Here is a 20,011-nt window from a genome sequence, read left to right as displayed (position 1 = left end):
ATTTTACAAACATTTCTTACTGCTCATAAACTAAAATCAACAGCAAACACTCAAAACTAAACTAGAAAGTTGTGACTTGGATTTGGAAAATGAGACGTTTGTGAATCCAAACATGATTTAACAAGGATGTATGATGATATGGGTAAAACATATAAAAATGAACATGCTACTGTACAGCGGCCCTAATAACCCCCGTGACTGCTCACACTCTTTGCTCTGATTCCTTTGCTGGAATATTGTTTAGAAATTTGATTAAAACACTTATTATGCAGAATATGAGTATAAAAGTATAATCTGAATTAATGAAGGTTTTAAGGCAGCTGCTAAAACATAATGCATAATTAATATGTGTATACATTAGTATTCATAATAGTAGTCTTACAAAACAATTGGACAGTTGTTTAGTTTTATTTATCCAAATCCAATTAAAAATCACATTATTATTACTATTTATCTCACAGGAGATTTAATGTAATTTCATTATTTGGAGACATAAATATTGTAGACACAGTTACTGATATAAGTTACAATGTTATGGTATTAATATGGTAAACTATAAACTACCTTATATAATTTGCTCTCTAATGCACATTTGTCTCCGCTGGTGTTCAGAGAGTTAATGTCCAACATTCCGAAACTCGCCCTGTCCTTGCCCCTGCAAATAATTCAAGGATAGTGTATTAATACATCATTTCATGAAAAAGGGTTTCGTTTCTAACATTAGCTTTCACCTTGAAAACCAAAAACATATATTTATAGGGGGAAAAAAACCCAGATTATTTACTGTATTTGATTTTAACTTCTCACCTACCACTGTTAGTTCCAATCATACAAACACTAAGGACAACAGACTAAGAGTGACTATTTACTGTCTAAAAAACATTTAACATCTAAAAAGCAAACCACTCAGTGCCTTCATCCCCATTTCTCAGCTCTTCGCTCGCATCTTATTGGCCAGAGATTCTGCAACGTCAGCTCTCTCTTCAGCCTCCTCCTGATCATGTTGAACCTTCCGCAATCTGGCCAGGTGCATGTTACACTGCTCATCCTGGAAATGAATCATGTTGGATGTATTGGTCAGTGGTGGAGTAAGTATTCAGATCCTTCACTGCGGTACTAATACCACACTGTGAAAATACTCCACTACAAGTAAAAGTCATGTAATCAGCAACATTGTGCAGTAAAATATTCAGTCAGGTTGTGCTAATTTTAAATCCTATGTAGACTATTTGGTAGTTTAATCTACAGCAATGCATATTTATATTTATATTCTATAAGATCATCATTTGTGTGTAGCGTGGCTGTCCTCTGAGAACCCTGTATCTCTCAAAAGTCAACAGTTCATGGTGTCAGAAAAACAGCCTTGTTTCCAGCTTTGTGACGATACATTTTCCAGCTTACCCCAGAAGCTTTTTATAAACTTTATTTAGCTTAAAAAGTAGGAGAGTTTTCTTAACACATAAAGGAACACTTCATCCTTCAGTTTATCACAAACATTCAACATCAACACATCTGGAGATATGTGGTTTTCACTGGACAGGAAGGGGATGAAAAACTAACTCTGAAAAGTAACTAAAGCTGTCAGATAAATGTAGTGGAGTATAAAGAACAATATTTACCTCTGAGATGTAGCGGAGTAGAAGTATAAAGTTGCTTAAAATGGAAATACTCAAGTAAAGTACCTTGAATTTGTACAGTGACTCAATTCCACCACTATACATAATAATATGGTTCTGCAGTAATTCACTCACAGCTTCTTCGGTATGCCGTTTGTAGGCCTTCAGTTTGATTTGGAGTTTGTCGACCAAATCCTGCAGCCGAATGTTGTTTTTCTTGTCTTCTTCAGACTGAAAGAAGTAAAGACAAACTTCTAGATTCTCTCTTTCATCTGTTATTACTATCACCCTTTTTTTTCTACAAAAACGAAATGTAACTGAAATGTCAGAGGTTCAATTAATAACACTCAGCCTTACCTGATAGGTCAGCTCTTTAACTTTCCTCTCATATTTGCGAACACCTTGGATGGCCTCCGTACATCGCCTCTGCTCAGCCTGGAGCTCATTTTCCAGCTCACGGACCTAAGGAGCACAATTCGGGATTGTTTCTACGTATCTATTCTAAAGCATGTTAATGTTACAATGAGTCTCCAGGATTTTTATTAGGACTTTTGTTGAGCACATGTCAGAAAAAATTACTTTCATTAAACAGAAATATTCAGTATTCTGCAAAGGGGCCAGATGCCCTTTTACCTTAAATTGTAGTCTGCGCTACATGTACTTTATTAGCTACTTTTTAGTTGTCAAATTTAGTATTTGGATCCAATCCACTACTTCCAATAATACACTATCTTAACATTTACATACTTTTACATTTAAATACTTTTACAACCTGTTTACATCTCTGTATATATATTTATTACTTCACATTACGCATATTTATTTACTACACTCCTCGTTTACATTACAGTTTATTCACTTTGCAATTACTGTCTACCACAAATTTATATTATTTGATTTTATACCCCTTTATTTATAACTTCTGCAATATTTTATGTCTTAGATTCTCTCATTTTTTGTGTGTTTTTCTTTTAATACATATTTAATGAGCACTGATGGGTGGAGCATCTGATTCTCTGTAATTGTTGTGTATATGACAATAAATAACTTGAAAACTACCACCATGTGGCCACTTTACACCCACCATCTCTCATATGAGTTTTAGCCACCTTTCACAACATTTGGTACATAACACACATGAATGGGTAAGTGAGAAAATAAGCTACTCCTTTGTTTTTCTACACGCAATGCCATTTTCCAATGATTAGTTACTAAATTCTTGTATTCATGGCATGTTGGACTTGCGTTAACCTTTTTTATGTGTGCACATATTAATTCTAAGCCAGCCTGAAAGAAATATGGCATTTAAATAAATAATTGTATTTGAATTAAATACATTTAAATGACTCAGTAGTCATAAGTCTGACTGTCTTGTTGGCAGCCTTGATATTCCCTGATAGGATTCAAGTATTCTCCATCACGTCTGGTGCAGATTAGAAATTTGAAAACATTTTCTATTATTATTATTATTAATATTCTGTAAGTAAGTAGATACAGTATACATACCCTAGCCTCCAGTTTCTGAAGCTGTTTCTTTCCGCCCTTCATGGCCAAGTTTTCAGCCTCGTCTAATCGCTGCTGCAGGTCTTTCACCGTCACCTCCAGGTTCTTCTTCATCCTCTCCAGGTGAGCGCTGGTGTCCTGCTCCTTCCTCAGCTCTTCAGCCACCACAGCTGCCTAGAGGTGCCACAACAGGAAGTCTTTCATTCCATAAAATATGTGTTTTAACCAGAATAAGAGCCCTGTCAGAGCACCTTACATCAGTGATGGCTTTCTTGGCCTTCTCCTTGGCGTTCCTGGCCTCTCGAGCGGCTTCCTCTAACTCAGCGAGAAGTTTAGTTACATCCGCATCAAGCTTCTTTTTGGTGTTTAGAAGACTGGTGTTCTGCCAAAGATAAAAGAGATGTGACTTCTTCTAATCAAAATGGATTTGTTTGGTAAGTTTGATACTTGTAAACAACCCACCTGAGAATGTAGAAGTCCTGCGCGCTCGCTGGCATCAACCAGTTCCTGCTCGGCCAGTTTGCGGCTCCGCTCCGTTTGTTCCACGACTGCTCGAAGCTCTTCAACCTCAGCCTGCATCAAGGCCGTTCTACGCTCCATCAGGCCCACCTGCTCCTTCATATCATCCTGCACGCTCATAGATTCATTCAGGTGGATTTGGGTGTCCTAAAAATGCATTTATCCATTGCAATGGTGGAATGTAACAAGTACATTTACTCAAGTGCTGTACCTAAGTACATATTTGAGGTACTTGTATTTGAGTATTTTTGCAAACAGTAAAGGCAATGAGTCTGTGTTAACTTATTTGACATATCTATGCATTTGCCTGTCATTTCTGACAATGTGATAAACAAAAATGTCTATTATGCTTGAGTAAATGAAACCCCAATCAAAAAAACTGCTTAAAAAATAATATTAATATTAAAATACCACTATTAAAATCCCTGGGAGAGTCTGTTACAGCCGGACTCCGGACGGAAAAACTGAGATAAGCGCTCCTATTCAAGTTTATGTTCTGCTTTTTCAACTGTGGTTTGGTAAATTCCTCTATGCAGGAAAAACCCTGCTGTCATATACTCACTAAACATAATATGTTAATGTTTAAATGTGGGGATGATTGTGTTTGTATACTTTTGTTTCATTTGCTCTGGCAGATTCATCCGGTCCCCCTTCCGTTCAGACAGGTGTCCAGCTGGGCCAATCACAACCGTTTATCGCATACAGGGCGGGTTTGATATGATGAACTTCAACTTTGCGAAGCCTTCTCGCTTTTTACGCAAAATACGTGATGACGCCATTTTCACCTCGCACTATTTTCAAATTATGATGGCAAAAACAGCAACACTGGTTCACAGAGATGTCGATGCTACGCCAATCACATCTGATCTCTGCACGCTGTAGTGTTTATATATGTCCCGTCGCCCGGCGCAATGTCACATTGCTCTGATTGGTTGTAGGTCCATCCAATCGCATCCAGAGGTCTACGGCCATTGATAACGTCCTTTGGAAATTAAAAAAGGAACTGAGAGGTTCTAGACTAACTCACATTAACCTGGTCTGGCGATATCAGCCTAAGGGAGAAGCTTCCAGTACATTAAATCTCTCCTTCTTTTATAACAGATTAATGTTCTTTATGCGTTGCCCCTGTTCAAATAAATTGATACATTTTGCACACAAAACATACGTGAAAATGTAGTCGTGCAGCTGAAGCAATTGGTCGATTAATCGATTAACAAAAAACTAATTAGCAAATCATTTTTCATGTAAAACATCTCATGGTTCAAGCTTCCTTTTAATGTATTAGTACTAAAGTTGACTATTGGACTATTGGTTGGACAAAACAAACACTGTGAAGGTGTCACTTTGGGCTCTGGGTTGTGATACATTTTTTCAATGGTGCAATTTTTATCTTTTACTTTTCATTTAAGAGAGGAAGAGAATGTTATTTTGCCTCAACACATCACTCTTAGATTTTGTACCTTTAGTTGCTCCTGGATGTTCCTCAGTTGTTTCTGAGCCTCGGCTGCCTGCCTGTTAGCATGACTCAGCTGGATCTCCATCTCGTTCAGATCCCCTTCCATCTTCTTCTTCACTCTCAGCACGTCGTTCCTGCTCCGGACCTCGGCGTCCAGAGTGGCCGTCATGGACTCCATCACTCTCTGGTTGTACCTCTTCAGCTGGTCAATCTCCTCGTCTTTCCCCGCCACTTTTCGGTCAACTTCAGACTTCATCTGGTTCAGATCCACCTGCGCATGCAAGATCTTTGACTCCTCTTGTTCCAGGGAGGCCTATAAAAAAATCAGTGGTTACTTACATCAATGCTGCATGCTGTGTTTCTACTGAAGACATATGCAATTGTTATGTTCGTACCTCAGCTTCTACCAGAGACGTTTGCATGTCATATTTGTCTGTCTCCACCTGCTTCTTGAACTTCTCCAGCTCGTGAATGGTCTTGCCGCCGTCCCCGAGCTGTTCGGTCAGGTCTGAGATCTCCTCTACGTTTTCAAAATCAATAACGGATTTAAAAAATGTCTCACGTTTTTTTTTTCACAATAAGATGTCACTTACGTTGCAGGTTTTTGTCTTCCCGTTTCATCGTCTCCAGATGATCCAGCGCTTCTTCGTAGGAGTTCTTCAGTTTGAAAAGCTCAGTGCTCAGAGATCGAGACTCTTTCTGAGCGCTTTCCAGCTCTGCCTGAGACTCCTCGTACTTCTGCTTCCACTCGGCTAGCATCTAAATTCATTGAACAATTAGATTCTAATGATTAATGATAAAAAAAATGTATGTGGTACAGTGAAAAGAAAAGAACCTTTTCAAAGATTCTCTGCTTCTTGTCGAGGGTGGCAGCTAAGCTGTTGGACCTTTCCACGTCCACCATGAGATCCTCCATCTCATTGTGAAGTTTCTGTTTCGTTTTCTCCAGCGAGGCACACTTTGACTTCACCGCTTCGATTTGTTCTTCAGCCTCTTTGAGACGATGAGCAAGCTTTTTCCTGTCAAAAATGAAACCACTATTATTGAAATTAAAGAGACAAAAAATAAAGTCAGTGTTAGAATACACATATACTATACTACAATGTGATATAGTGTAAGTTATAGGGGTGTAATCACAAGTTTTATCAAGATCCGATATCATGTTGATTCTTTGGATAACAATACGATATTTTCTAATATCACAAAGTTTGCCACGATACAATTTGATTCGATTCAATTCAAATCATATCATATGTCCATTCAACACAATGGGCCCTATTTTGACAATCTAAACACACGGCGTGAAGCACATGGCGCAGGTGCTTTTAGGGCGTGAACAAATCCACTTTTGACGTATAACGGCGGAAAAACGGGTCCGTGCGCCAGGCGCATGGTTCAAAAGGATGACTAAAGAGTGTCATCTCCCATTCCCTTTAAAAGATCCAACTAATATGTGTTATATTATTCATATGTTGATGTTGTTTTAATTTTTAAACTATAATTAAATGTGATTTTAGTTGTTGTATACAAGACAAGAATGTAGTGTGATGTTATCTGATGCAAATGTATTTGTATTTATTGTTGTGCTCATGTTAGGATGCCTATCATAAAAACTTGCTCTTAACTTTTTGTGTTAAGATAGGATATGATATAAATATGAAGCCATTCGTGATGATTATTAGTGAGTAGTGGAAAAGGTGTAGGATTAAATAAGCTTATGCTTCTTCCTATTCCTTTTCAGATATGTTAAGTCAATATTGGTTTTTTTTATGTATTATTTATATTATTCATGTCTATGTGTAGATCTATGTTGATGTTTTTTATTTTTAAACTATAATGAAAGATTTTTGTTGTTGAATGCAAGAATGTAGTGTGATTTTATCTGATGCAAATGTATTTGTATTTGTTATGTTGTGCTCAGGTTAGGATGCCTATTAATGCTTTTTAGGGAGTCTATTGTAGTGTCTGGCCAGGGACTGCAGAAATAAACTAGCTTTTTGGCTAATTAACCGCAGAGATCTCCTCCTCTCCAAAACAAACAGACCAGGTGATTAAAGTGTAAAATACTGAATAAAGCAGTTTCAAGTTAAAAATCTGTGTTTCTCCGACACTGTTCCCCCTTGATCCAATTAAAATGTATAGTTAAAAAACACCAAGATGTAAAAAGTGTATGGTAAAAATGTGGCTTAAAACTGGCTAAAAAAAGTCGATTTATAATCGGCTGTGCTAGCAATTAATTGGAATATAATGAATTGGACGTGTACCAAATAAACACTCTTTTTTTCCTTATTAAGAAATAAATGACAGCTGCGTCCTTTAAAAAAACACAAATATTAGGACATTATGGCTATATGAAAAAGCAGAAGACAAAAAAGCTTTAAGCCTTAAAAAAATATCTTGAAATTAATATTTTTTCAATCTAATATTAATCCAAATAAATAAAGAAATATAACGTGCACTCTTTCACTCTATCATATAAGGGACTGTTTGATGTTTAATATTAAAGCCAAAGCCATAGTCTGATCTGTTGATTGAATCTCAGTGTCGGATTACTTTGCTTCCTCCAGCTCCTCGGTGCGTTGGATGGCGTCAGTCTCGTATTTGTTCCTCCACAGAGCCACCTCCGTGTTGGCTTTGGACAAACTGCGCTGCAGCTCCACTCTGGCCTCCTGCTCCTCCTCAAACTGCTCGCGGAGGAGATCAAAGTCGTGGCGGGCTGACTGTAGGTTGTGAGCCAAGGCGTTCTTAGCCTGTTGAGGAAGAAACCGATGTGGGACTTCATGAGAAAAAAAAAGAAGAAAAAAAAAAAAAGGAAAGCAGAACAGTGTTTGCAAACCTTTGACTACCTTTGTTTCCTCCTCGATCAGTCTCTTTAACTCGTCTATCCGTGTCGTGAATCCCTGTTTTGCTCTCGTCAGCTGGGAGATGAGACTCTCTCTCTCTTCTATCTGTCGGGAATATTCAGCTACGACGAGCCAAACAAAAAAAATAGTTTCAATTAAAACCAGTGGTGGATTGTAACTACATGTACTCAAGATTTGCTCCTTTTCCATTTAAATAATGTTCATAATTGTAATGTTTTAGTAATAATATTGAGGTTTGGACTGTTGGTTGGACAAAACAAACATGGTTAAGGTGTCACTTTGGGCTCTGGGTGATTGTGACACTAGTCTCGCTTTGACTTATCTCCACAGCGCTGCGGAGGAGGGTCTGGCTATTAGTCCACTCAGCATTCTGGGATGGGAGAAAAACATGCTCTGGTTTATTCGCATTTCTTTAAACCCATCACAATCGCTAAGCACCGGACGGAGCAACGGTGTCTCTGCAAAATAGCGCCGGGAAGGAACTTGTTTTGGTGAAACGTGCACGTGGGAGGCGAGCTCTGGAATTAAAATGGCTGTCAAGTGTGTGATGACAATTTTACTCAAAAAAACAAATATAATTTGATTGCGTGTTCTAGCTCGGAGGATGTTTCCCGGATCGACTGGAGAACACAAAGAAAGCGGAAGGTGAGGGACATCCGGCCGAAAATGAGGGACATCCAGTGAAACCTCCGGCGGCACCGGAACTATACCGTGAATGAAACGTCATTGATATAGAATATTGTGACAGCATTTCCTACTTTTTTCAATATTTTTACAAACCAAACAATCATTTAATTGAGAATATAAGCAGCAGAATAATCCATAATGAAAAGAATCATTAATTCATAGTTTAAAATGAGCTCAACAATAAACTACAACAATAAAACCCTGCTTTTACGTTAACGTATATAATAGTATAACAGTCACAGGGGACTTTTAATACTTTAAGTACATTTGATTATACTGCTGCTGATTATACTCACATACTTTGACTTGAGTAACATTGTACTTGTATCAGAGTATTTTTACCACGTGATATTAGTACTTTTATTTAAGTAAAAGATCTGAATCCTTGTTCAATCGCTGATTAACTCTGTACCTTTACGAATGTCAACAAGAAGAGGAAAATAATTACCATTCTCAGTTTGAAAACGAGCCCTCTGATTGGCGAGATCAGAAATGTGCCGCATGTTTTCATCACTCTTCGTCTTCAGCTCCATAAGTTGATCTTCCAGTGAGCGACAGGTCTTCTCCAGTTGGACCTAAAAGTGTGTGGAGGTAAGTCAGTTCTGCATTCCCCAACTCAGTCAAGTACTTAAGTACAAATTCAGAGTACTTGTACTTGAGTTTTTCCATTTTATGTTACTTTACATTTGTACTCCACTACATCTCAGAGGTAAATTTTGTACATTTTACTCCACGACATTTGTCCAACAGCTTTAATTACTTTTCAGATCTTCATCCCCTTCCTGTCCAGTGAAAACCATGAAGAGTTGACTTTTTAGAGATACGTGGTTCTCACAGGAGAGCGACGCTACAGACATATGATGATCTTACAGAATATGATGTACTGCTGTAGATTAAACCACCCAACAGTATATAAAGGAGTTAAAATAAGCAGTGAAATGCAACATACACATACACAAGCAGGAATATTAATCCAGAAACATCAGATATAACAGGAAAACACTGACAGAGAACATTTTACTGCAAAATGAGTACTTTTACTTTTCATACATATGATTTTTACTTGTAGTGGAGTATTTCAGTGTGGTTTTAGTACTTTTTCTTGAGTTAATGATCTAAATACCACTACTGCTTCTGCCAATGCCATATAGGCATACAGAATAAAAAAAATCTCACCTTGGTTTTCGCAACTGTTTCCATATCAATGGACAAATTGTTGATATCCATCTTCATCTCGCTCTTTTCCTTTTCCAGTTTCTGCTTGATTCTCTGGAGGTTGTCGATCTGCTCTTCCAGCTCGGCCACGCTGTCCGCCTGCCTCTTGCGCAGCGTGGCGGTCGTGGCCTCGTGACGCAGCGTGGACTCCTCCAGGTCACGCCGCAGTTTGAGGAACTCCGCTTCCCGCTTCTTGTTCATCTGGACCTGAGCAGTGGTGGCTCCTCCGGCCTCCTCCAGCCTTTCGCTGATCTCCTCCAGCTCTCTGGAGAGGTCTGACCTCTGCTTTTCCATCTTCGCCCGGACGGCTCGCTCAGCCTCCACTTCTTCCTCTAACTCTTCAATACGAGCCTTCAAACAGAAAATACAGTACAATCATGAGGGCTGTATCAGTCTGATTCATGCATGACTTTAATGTGACTTTTATTACATGGAGCTCCTTCATCTTTTTCTGAAGCTGGTTATTATTCGTCTGCTCGTCTGCAACCTTAGTGAGCAGCTGGTGGCTTTCAAATTCTTTTCTGCAAGGACAAAAAGATACAGGCGATAACAGTTAAAATTCAAGATGTATTATCCTCATACATGCGTTACATGATCAGTGCAGTGAGCTTACTTAAACTAAGTATTTAATTGGAAAGTACTATCTAAATTCATAGGAAGTACAAAATAAAACTCAAGCTGTTACAAAATAAAGCCTGGATAACTAATCTGGTACCTTTTATTGCTGGGTAATGAGGGGGTATTTCTAAGGATAAGTTGTTTATTTTCTTAGGAGTACACAATTCTATCTGCGTTATTACCATCCTAAACCAGTCAGACCTACTTTGTTGAATTGATGAGTAATACTTTACCTCATACTTCAGCTAGTTTCTCTATAATGACCTACTTATTACCAGTGGTAGTTACCTAATAATGTATTATTATTATTACTACGTAATTACCAAGTAAATAATTGGTAAATGGGGGACTGTAAAAGGAAGGGTTACCCTTACTTCTTAATCTTCTCCTCAGATAGTTGTTTGTCATTTTCTAGGTCCATCATGGATTCTTGGGTGAGTTTCAGATCCCCCTCAAGCTTCCTCTTGACTCTTTCCAGGTCCATGCGGATCTTCTTTTCTTGCTCCAGTGAACCCTCAAGCTTGAAAGCAAATTGCAGATCAAAGTTAATTAAGATGTCAAGTAACACCATGAATGTAATCTTGACTGCAGCAACTCACATCATCTACTTGCTGTTCCAGCTTGGCCTTGGCTTTGGTCAGAGAGTTGACTTTGTCTTCCTCAGCTTGAAGACCATCCAGTGCCTGTTGATGAGCCTCCTGAAGGGCTCTCTTCTCTTTGGTCACTTTGCCAATGTTTTCATCCTGACCAGCCAGCTCCTCCATTAGGTTTTTAACCTGTGGTCCACATACACACCAATATGAACAAAACACAGAGGTACAACTAGAAAGCATTTAGAGAGTGCATAGTTCTACCAAGGATGGAGAATACTAAGACTGATCAGAGAAAAATAGGTTTTGGTACAATGATTAATTGTACAAAAAAAAGACTTGTGACCACTAATTTTGGCAATTTATTGTTTTTGTATTATTTATTATTTACATTTAGATTCATTCAATTTATCTAAATATGTGCAACTACTAACTATAGCTGTCAAATGACATGTAGTGGAATAAAAATAAAAAAAATAAATGTGGTTGCTAATGCTAAATACGTATAAGAACTATGACAATTTATGTAAAATAGCCCACGCCCATACCAATGTGGCACATGATTATTGGAAAAAGAACAATTGTATTTTCTTTGGTATTGTCCAAAAATGGAATGAACCTAATCAAAAAAGTTTTGATTAAAGGTGTAGGAGAAAATACCAATACCATACCAATTACAGAATAGGAAAAAGAAAAATGGTATTTTCTTCAGGATTGTCCAAAGATGGAATATACTAAATTAAATAAGGATTTGAAATTGTTCATATCCAAATTGGAAAAAAAGCTGCCAGAAATGGGGTTGTGGTTTAGAGATTATTAGCAAAAATGCAATGAGCTTAAAAAATGGCCACATGGTGGCTCTGTCTGCACCAAAAACAAATCTGTTGTTGTGCAATTCTATTGAAATGTTAAGTTATTTTTGAGATACCCTGCATCCATCAGGAAGAAGATAAATAAAGTTACCAACCAAACAGAAAGGGCAAAATCACAAACCTTGTTTTCTGTTGCATGTTTCTCCTTCTCCACTTTAGCCAGAGTTATCTCCAGGTCATCAATGTCTTTTTTAAGCTCAGAGCATTCGTCTTCGAGTTTCCGCTTCTTGGCAGTCAACTCAGCCGTCATTTCCTCTTCATCCTCCAGTCTCTCAGTCACCTCTTTGAGTTTGGCCTCCAGCTGGATTTTGCTCTTGATCAAGCCTTCACATCTCTCCTCTACATCACAAAGATTTTCTGAGTCCTAAGAAAAAAACCCCAGAGAGAACAACACTAATGTATAATCATTTGGATGATTTGACTGAGATCAGTGGCTTTCATTTGCGATTGACACTCACAGATTGTACTTGCAGAAGGAGGTTATTCTTCTCCTGCAAAAGGGAAACCATTTTCTCTTCAAGATCCTTCCTCTTTGACTCTGACTTTACCAGATCCTCTTTACATTTGACAAAGTCTTCTTTCACGGTCACCATCTCTTTTTCGGTCTCTGCACTCTTTAGAAGTGGCTTTATTTTAAAGAACAGCTTCATCCACGGCCAGTGTTTCACAATCATGAACAAGCGCAAGTTATATTGCAGAATGCAGACGCAATCTCTGTAAGACATACAGCAACAGATTTTAGTATTTTAGTATTGGTTTAGTTTCTATTATTGTAGAGGAGCATTGTTTGGTGCTGACCTTACTTTTGAGCAATTAATTTGGAGATTTCTTTTCTCATGAGATAACCACGACACAATGCTTGAGTCCGGGTCACGAGAGAAACTAGTTTTTCATCTCGCAGCTCCTCCAGAGTGCCAAGTAATCCAGCTCTGAAGAAAACCTGCAACGATATGGTGTAGTAATGCTGCATCCAGTCAGATAAAGTTAATCAGTGTGTTGCTTGTAAAGGCTAAAGTTTATATGCAGTGTGTCTAAAAGCTTTTAGAAGGCAACCCTATGAGGCATTTGGACACATACTATACCTTTGTAGCTCCAAATCTGTACTGAGTGTGGTCAACGTCAATCGAACCAAGAAGCTTCTCAGAAGCTTTCTTTCCGTCGATGAACTGTCCCTCAGGGAAGGCACTGGTATTCAAGATTTTGTATCTGTTCAAATTTGGATGAACATAGATTATCACAAACTGGAATCATTTAGTATTTGTTATCTTCACGTACTGTAGTTCTCTCAGGTAGGAATCAGTGCTGACCTCTGCTTGAAGTCAGCATAAATAATCTTGCTGGGGAATCCCTTCCTGCAGATCCTGATACCTTCCAGCACACCATTACAGCGCAGCTGGTGGATGACCAAGTGATTGTCCATGATACCTACAGTGAAGTCAACATGAACTGATTGGCAACAGACCAGACATGTTTTACATCTTCCAACAAGAGACTTTGTATTTGGAGATATGCCGTTTTTCTCGTAAATGTGTACCTGGTGTTTTAATCTCATTTGGAATCAGGCAACGCACAAAGTGAGGATGAGTGCTCCTCAAGTTGGTCATTAGTTTTCCAAGATTTTCCTGCAGAAGATCAATAATCATTACATCTTTGCGGGACAAGAAAGTCATATCTAAAAGGATTATTATCCCCTCTGTACCCTGAAAACTGCAGACATCGTCTGAAACGTGCCACCCTTCTTCTTTCCTCCTTTCTTTGCACCTTTGCCACCAGCATCTCCACCCAATTCTACAAAGCAGACAGAAGAATTATTTGGCATTTGCCATCGAATGAAGCCTGGTAGGTGTTGGGGGTCTTTTGATAAAATATTCCCTAAATTGTTTCCACCTCTGACACTCACTCCTCTCTGTATTAGGGCTTTAGTTTCTGTCTTCAATGTTAATTATTCCAAAGCTTTAAAAATGTGTACCTGCTTCAGCACCAGAAAATGAAGCATACAAGAATGACAGCAATTTCATGGATGACTTCTGGTAAAGCTGCACCACAGACTCATTCAGAGGGTCTTTGTTCTTCTCCAGCCAGCCCGAGATGTTGTAGTCCACAGTGCCGGCGTAGTGTACCAGAGTAAAGTGAGCCTCAGGCTTGCCTTTGACAACCTTCGGCTTTTGGAAAGCATTGTTTTTTCCCAGATGCTGGTCGTAGAGTTTGTTCTTAAAAGAAGTGTCTGAAGCCTTGGGGAACATACACTCCTCTTCAAGAATGGAGAAGATGCCCATTGGCTGTTGAATGTATCATACATTTATATATGGTGCCTAAAATGAGATAAAATATATACTGATGTGCAGTAGATCGATCCTACCTTTTCAATGAGCTCAATGCAGGCTGCCAAGTCCATCCCAAAGTCAATGAACTCCCAGTCAATTCCTTCTTTCTTGTATTCCTCTTGCTCCAATACAAACATGTGGTGGTTGAAAAACTGTTGCAGCTTCTCGTTGGTGAAATTAATGCAGAGTTGCTCCATGCTGTTGTACTGTGCCAAAGATTAACTCATGACATATCAACATAAACCTCAGAATCATCCCATGCACTGACCAAAATGAACTTTGAATCCAAACTCACATCAAATATTTCAAATCCAGCGATGTCCAACACCCCAATGAAGAACTGCCTCGGCTGCTTCGTGTCCAGCATCTCATTGATTCGTATTACCATCCAAAAAAACATCTTCTCATAGACAGACTTGGCCAGAGCACCAACTGCATTGGTTACCTGATCAGGAGAGTTTAAGGATGTATGAATGCCTAACACAAAATGTAGATTTGTATACAAACATGATTTATAACCTGGTCCAAACTGGACATAGTTTGGGGTGGGGCGGGGGAGTATTTGTTAACCGTAATCAGTAGCAAGTGACATATTCATTCCACCAACCTCATATTCAATCAATATTGGCTGTGAAAGTGGTTGCTAGGAGCAGTTAATGGAATTTTTTTTAGCACCAAAGCTAAGCTCTGGTGGGCAAAACATCAGACCTGCAGTATATGAATCGCTGAACACATTGTAGATGAGGGAAAAGATTCAGATCGTCCTAACCAATCAGTAGAAGCAGTTAACATCTTCCAGGACAATTAAAGAAATAAAGAGAGCCTAAGGCTTTAAGAGTAATTCCGCTGTGTCAACAACCTGAACAGCATTGTTAAAGGTGCAGTAAACGATGCTGCGCAAAGATAAAAGTGGCAGGAGCGCTTCTGGTATCCTTTTAACCACCAGTGCTCATGGAAGGGAATACAATTCACAAAATGATTATGACAAAGAAAGTCACAAAAAATCATGCCCAGGCACTCAAAGTTGGTTACAAAAAGTGATTAAAAAAAGGCCTTTAATAACTAGGGCAAGACATTAAAAATATACCAATGTAGTGTGTAGTGTCACTAAACCCTGAGGAACAGAAAAGTCAGCGCACACAGAAAATAAAGAGCTAGGTGACCATGAGGAGATATTTGCTAAATGTGACAGAAAATGTACTGGATTAACATCACCTATATAGTATACCTTTAACCTCATCCTCTCGTGTTGCTATTTTTGTGGCAATTTTTCTGGCTGTATTTTTAATGTATGTAGCTAGCAAGCTATGCCGGAAGATGTCCGACATTCTTAATCCCCATCTACGGCACTCTGATTAGTCGACGGTTGCTCCATGCAGTGGAAACAGTCACAGCACAAAGTATACACACACACACACACACACACACACACACACACACACTACACCTCATGAAGCATTATCACTTGTAAAATATTGGAGTCACAGTACCTGGGGGACTGTCTGGCCTTTGGTGACATATTCATTCCCCACTTTCACTCTGGGGTAACAAAGGGCTTTAACCAAGTCAGTAGAGTTCAGAGCCATGAGGAAAGCCAATTTGTCTGCCACTGAGAGATAAACATGACGTTTTTGTTAATATCGTCTGCATGTATTCACTAATAACAAAAAGACTTGAAGTGAGAAGTCTTACCATCTGTGCCATCGGGCTCTGCCTGCTCCTCCCGCTGCTTCTTTTTGAAGTTCATGTTCCCATAATGCATTACAGCACCAGTCAGCTTGTAGATGGACATCTTCTCTTCGTTGGTAAAGCCCAAGACATCAGTGGCAGTCTGTTAAAATAAATTAAGTGTTAGTAGAAAGTAGGGATAGACCAATTATCGGCCCTGGCCGATTATCGGGCCGTTTTTTGGCAGTTTGCAGATAATGTGTGTTGGCGTTTCATTCGCCTGATAACCGATAAAGTTAATTAATTAAAAGGTGCGCTACTTTGACTCCGCTACAGTTCTGTGTCTGTCCCTCTGCTTCAATTTCAGAGTCTGACTTAATGTCCCGCCAACAACACTATCTGACTATCTTTTACTGTGTTTTATGTTGACAGTTTATAATTACTAAATAATTGCTTAAAGCATTTAAACAAACCTTTCTGTTGAATTTTGTAACATTCCAATATCTTAATTTTGACTTAAAGATGTTCATTGTCACTGTAAATGCATATCTATTCCAAATATTGGTTTCATCAACTACTAATAATCAGTATTGGCCTTGAAAAACCAGTGTCGGTCGATCCCTAGTAAAAAAAACAATAAAATGAATGTGTATTCAAGTAATAGACAAGAGACAGCTCACATCTGTGGCCACCAGCTCTTCTTTGTCGTCAATGCTGGCCACAGTGATCTGCCCCTGACTGATCATGGGGAAGTCATATGGATTTGTTGTTATGAGAAGCATTTCTGAAGAGAGAAACAAACACAATTTCTTATTTTCTGAATTCAAAATATCTTTATCTACAAGATATAATGTCCTCCCTCACCATACCTATAAGCTCAGGTTTGTGGCAAGTCATCTGATAGAAGATGTGGTAGCTCCTCTCTTCAGTCAACTGGAATGTTACTCTCGACTTCTCCAGTAAATCTACATTGAATTATTGAATTGTCAATTGTAGCTGTATATATAATGGACATTATTAATGTGGAAAAACAAACTTACAGGTTTCAATATCAGCAGAAGCCAATTTTCCTGTGGTTCCAAAGTGAATTCTGATGAATTTACCCTATGAAATATAAAATTGCACAAGAAAACATCAAAGTTTATAATAAAGACCTTGGTAATAATTAAAAAAAAGACTAAGTTCCAGTTTTTGGACCACTGGACCAACTGTCTCTTCTTCAAACATCCTATTTAGAGGGCTCATACTTACAAATCGTGAGGAGTTGTCATTCCTCACAGTCTTGGCATTCCCGAAAGCCTCCAGCAAGGGGTTCGCTGAAATGATTTGATCTTCCAGCGTCCCCTGGAAAACACAACCAGCTTCATCACAATCATAGTTTTTTGTTTTTTGATCAGGCTTATATGTTGTTGAGGGATTACCTGTATTTTGCCAGATGAGTGCTCTTTCTTGTCGCCACCAGCCACTGCGATTGTCGCAAAGTACTGAATGACACGCTTGGTGTTGACAGTCTTCCCTGCACCAGATTCTCCACTGTGAACACAGAATATAAAATAAACCTGAAGACAACCACAAAAGAAAAATACTGTTCATTATTCTTGAATTATAAGACACATTTTGACTCACGTAATCAGGACAGACTGGTTCTCACGATCTGCCGTGACAAACAATATTGATAAGCTTCAGTGACAGTTTTGTCTCACTTAAGGGATGCATTAGTTTTAAGAGACAAAGTGGCCCTAAAAAAAACTAGAGCACTTGTTGCTGTAGGAAATTTATTTCTGTTCTGTTTCCTATTATCTAAAGAATGTGTACATCAAGGTTTTCTTTGTTGAAGTTTGAGGCAAGTTTATTATAGGTCTATTGCACTTTATTTTTAAACGGTTCTGTGAAAAAAAATCTTCCCAGCCCTTGTCACATGATCAATTAATGTTTCCATGATGACTATCCACATTTTGCCTTAAGAGTCCATAGACAATGTGTATTGTATTTGGATACACAATTTGTTGTAAATAAAAACAAATGAAATGAATAATGAATGTGATATTGTATTTAGCTAAATTGCATTGTGTTGTTCTATCCTATCCAATATTTCCTATATTTCTAAGGAGATTTTCTATGCTCAATTCCGATCAAATCCCCTGGCCCCCCCCTGACTGATTATTGTTCCCCCCTGTGCCACCCCACTTAAAAAAATCCTGGAATGACCCCTGTATACATCTACATCTGAGAAGTCGTCATTGGAAACTGTTTGGAAAAGGACAGGCAGTCTCAAAGAAATGCCTGGCAGGTTATTGGATGAACCATCTGTCTATCACCTCCGCCATTGTTGTTTTGAACGAATAGCTGCGGCCGACACACACACACCTAAACGACGCCCGTAGCTGCCAATAGCTCCTCACCGGATGTAAATTGGTTTGGTTAGCTGGTAGTTTACACTGCAGCACAATTAAATCAGCATCTGCCTCATCAGGCTCTATAATTCTGTTAGAGGCTCAAATAACTCCTCGCTGTTTCTTACCTATAACCATATTTTGATACGCATTATCAGAGACTGAGAAAATATGTGGCGGGGCCTCCATGCGCTTCTTCCCTCTGTAGGCTGCCACCACCTGTGGGTCGTACACTGGAAGCCACTTGTAAGGGTTTACAGTGACACAGAAGAGCCCAGAGTAGGTCTGCAGAAGACAATATACTGTACAGTAGGTAAGAGAGTGAGAATCAAAAAAAGAGATGAAATGTAATTACGTACATAAATCATCCACGCTGCATAACGATCTTTGAGGTTAAACAGCACAGAGGGCTCATTGAGATGGGTCATCATGGCCATGTCCTCTATCTTATCGTACTTTGGGGGATTCATAGGATGGCATTCTTCCTCCTTGACTGTTACAGTCTGGAAAATAAAGGGAGAAGAGAAGATGAAATGATATTGATTGGAGAAAATATGATGTTCCTGCTGCAGAACTAGCAGGATTTATCATCAAGGAAAGAAATAGAATTTAAGAAGGAAAAAAAAAGAAGAATTTTAAAAAGACTAAAATGTTCTGTGCTAGTGCTTCTGCATGTTACGGCCCATTTATCAGAAATCATGTATTGTTTACATTACACAAATCAGTTTTAAAGCATGCTAAGGATGTGTTTTTCTTTCTACCCTCCAGGCAGCCACACTGGTTCCAGTCCATTTCTGTACAATATGATTTTATTGTTTTGAATGATACATTCTTTTTTGCATAGTGAATCAGTTGTGTACAGACATATTTACCTCATCAGCTTCAGTCTTCACAGTGACTTGGCCACCTTCTCTGTTCTGGACGAGACCTTTGATGTACAGCTCCTTGGCACTGGGCACAAAGCAGGCTGTCCTGGCATCAAACGGTCGGTTCTGAGCTTCAACTCTCTCCTTCTCAGGTTTGCGGAGAAAGAAGGATGCCGGCCCATACTGGGCCATCTCTGTATTACTGTTCATGTTAATATCTGAATATAAAAAAGCAAAAAAGTGAGTAAGTGCAATTAATTAAAGATTTAAAAAGATTTCTAATCTACTTTGTATCTTACTTACCGGGTTTACACACACCAGTAGATTTGAATCAGAGCCACCAATGTTGGCAGAGGAGAAAGTGATAGATCTCACCAATGGTCAGTGAATGGCAGGACTCTAAGTGAACACCAGCGGGAGGTTGAGGCTCTTTTTATCAAGACAAATGTGCTGCTGAAGCAAACCGGACGCTCCAAACTTGGCAATGTCACTCCATTCATGTGGCATTATGGATCTGTGCTTTACACTTAAATATGTCACAGGATCTTCTAGTGGTAATAGGAACATGTCAGCAGAGACAGGTGATGATCCTCAGGCACTATTTTTACATGCCTTCGATACTGTGAAGAACTGTCATTAGGTACTTAACGGTTATGTTGTCTGCCTGACAGTGGGACTACATCTCATGTTTAATGCATGATGAGCTGCTCAATCGATGGGTTTAGTGTGATGTTGATTTATAAAAACAAACTTGTCATTATGCATTGTGTGTATTTATGGGTATAAACCATACGTAACTCAGAGTCTCCATGATGCATCA

At 38.8% G+C, this 20,011-nt stretch overlaps 1 pseudogene; it reads right to left on the bottom strand.

The window, feature by feature from the left end:
• Window positions 1-883: 883 nt before the first annotated feature.
• Window positions 884-19,401, bottom strand: LOC116063950 (annotated as a pseudogene).
• Between the last annotated feature and the right edge of the window lie 610 nt (window positions 19,402-20,011).

This window comes from Sander lucioperca, chromosome 21, assembly GCF_008315115.2.
Source record: "Sander lucioperca isolate FBNREF2018 chromosome 21, SLUC_FBN_1.2, whole genome shotgun sequence".
NCBI classification, from domain to species: domain Eukaryota; kingdom Metazoa; phylum Chordata; class Actinopteri; order Perciformes; family Percidae; genus Sander; species Sander lucioperca.
This window is presented reverse-complemented; position numbering and strand designations above follow the sequence as displayed.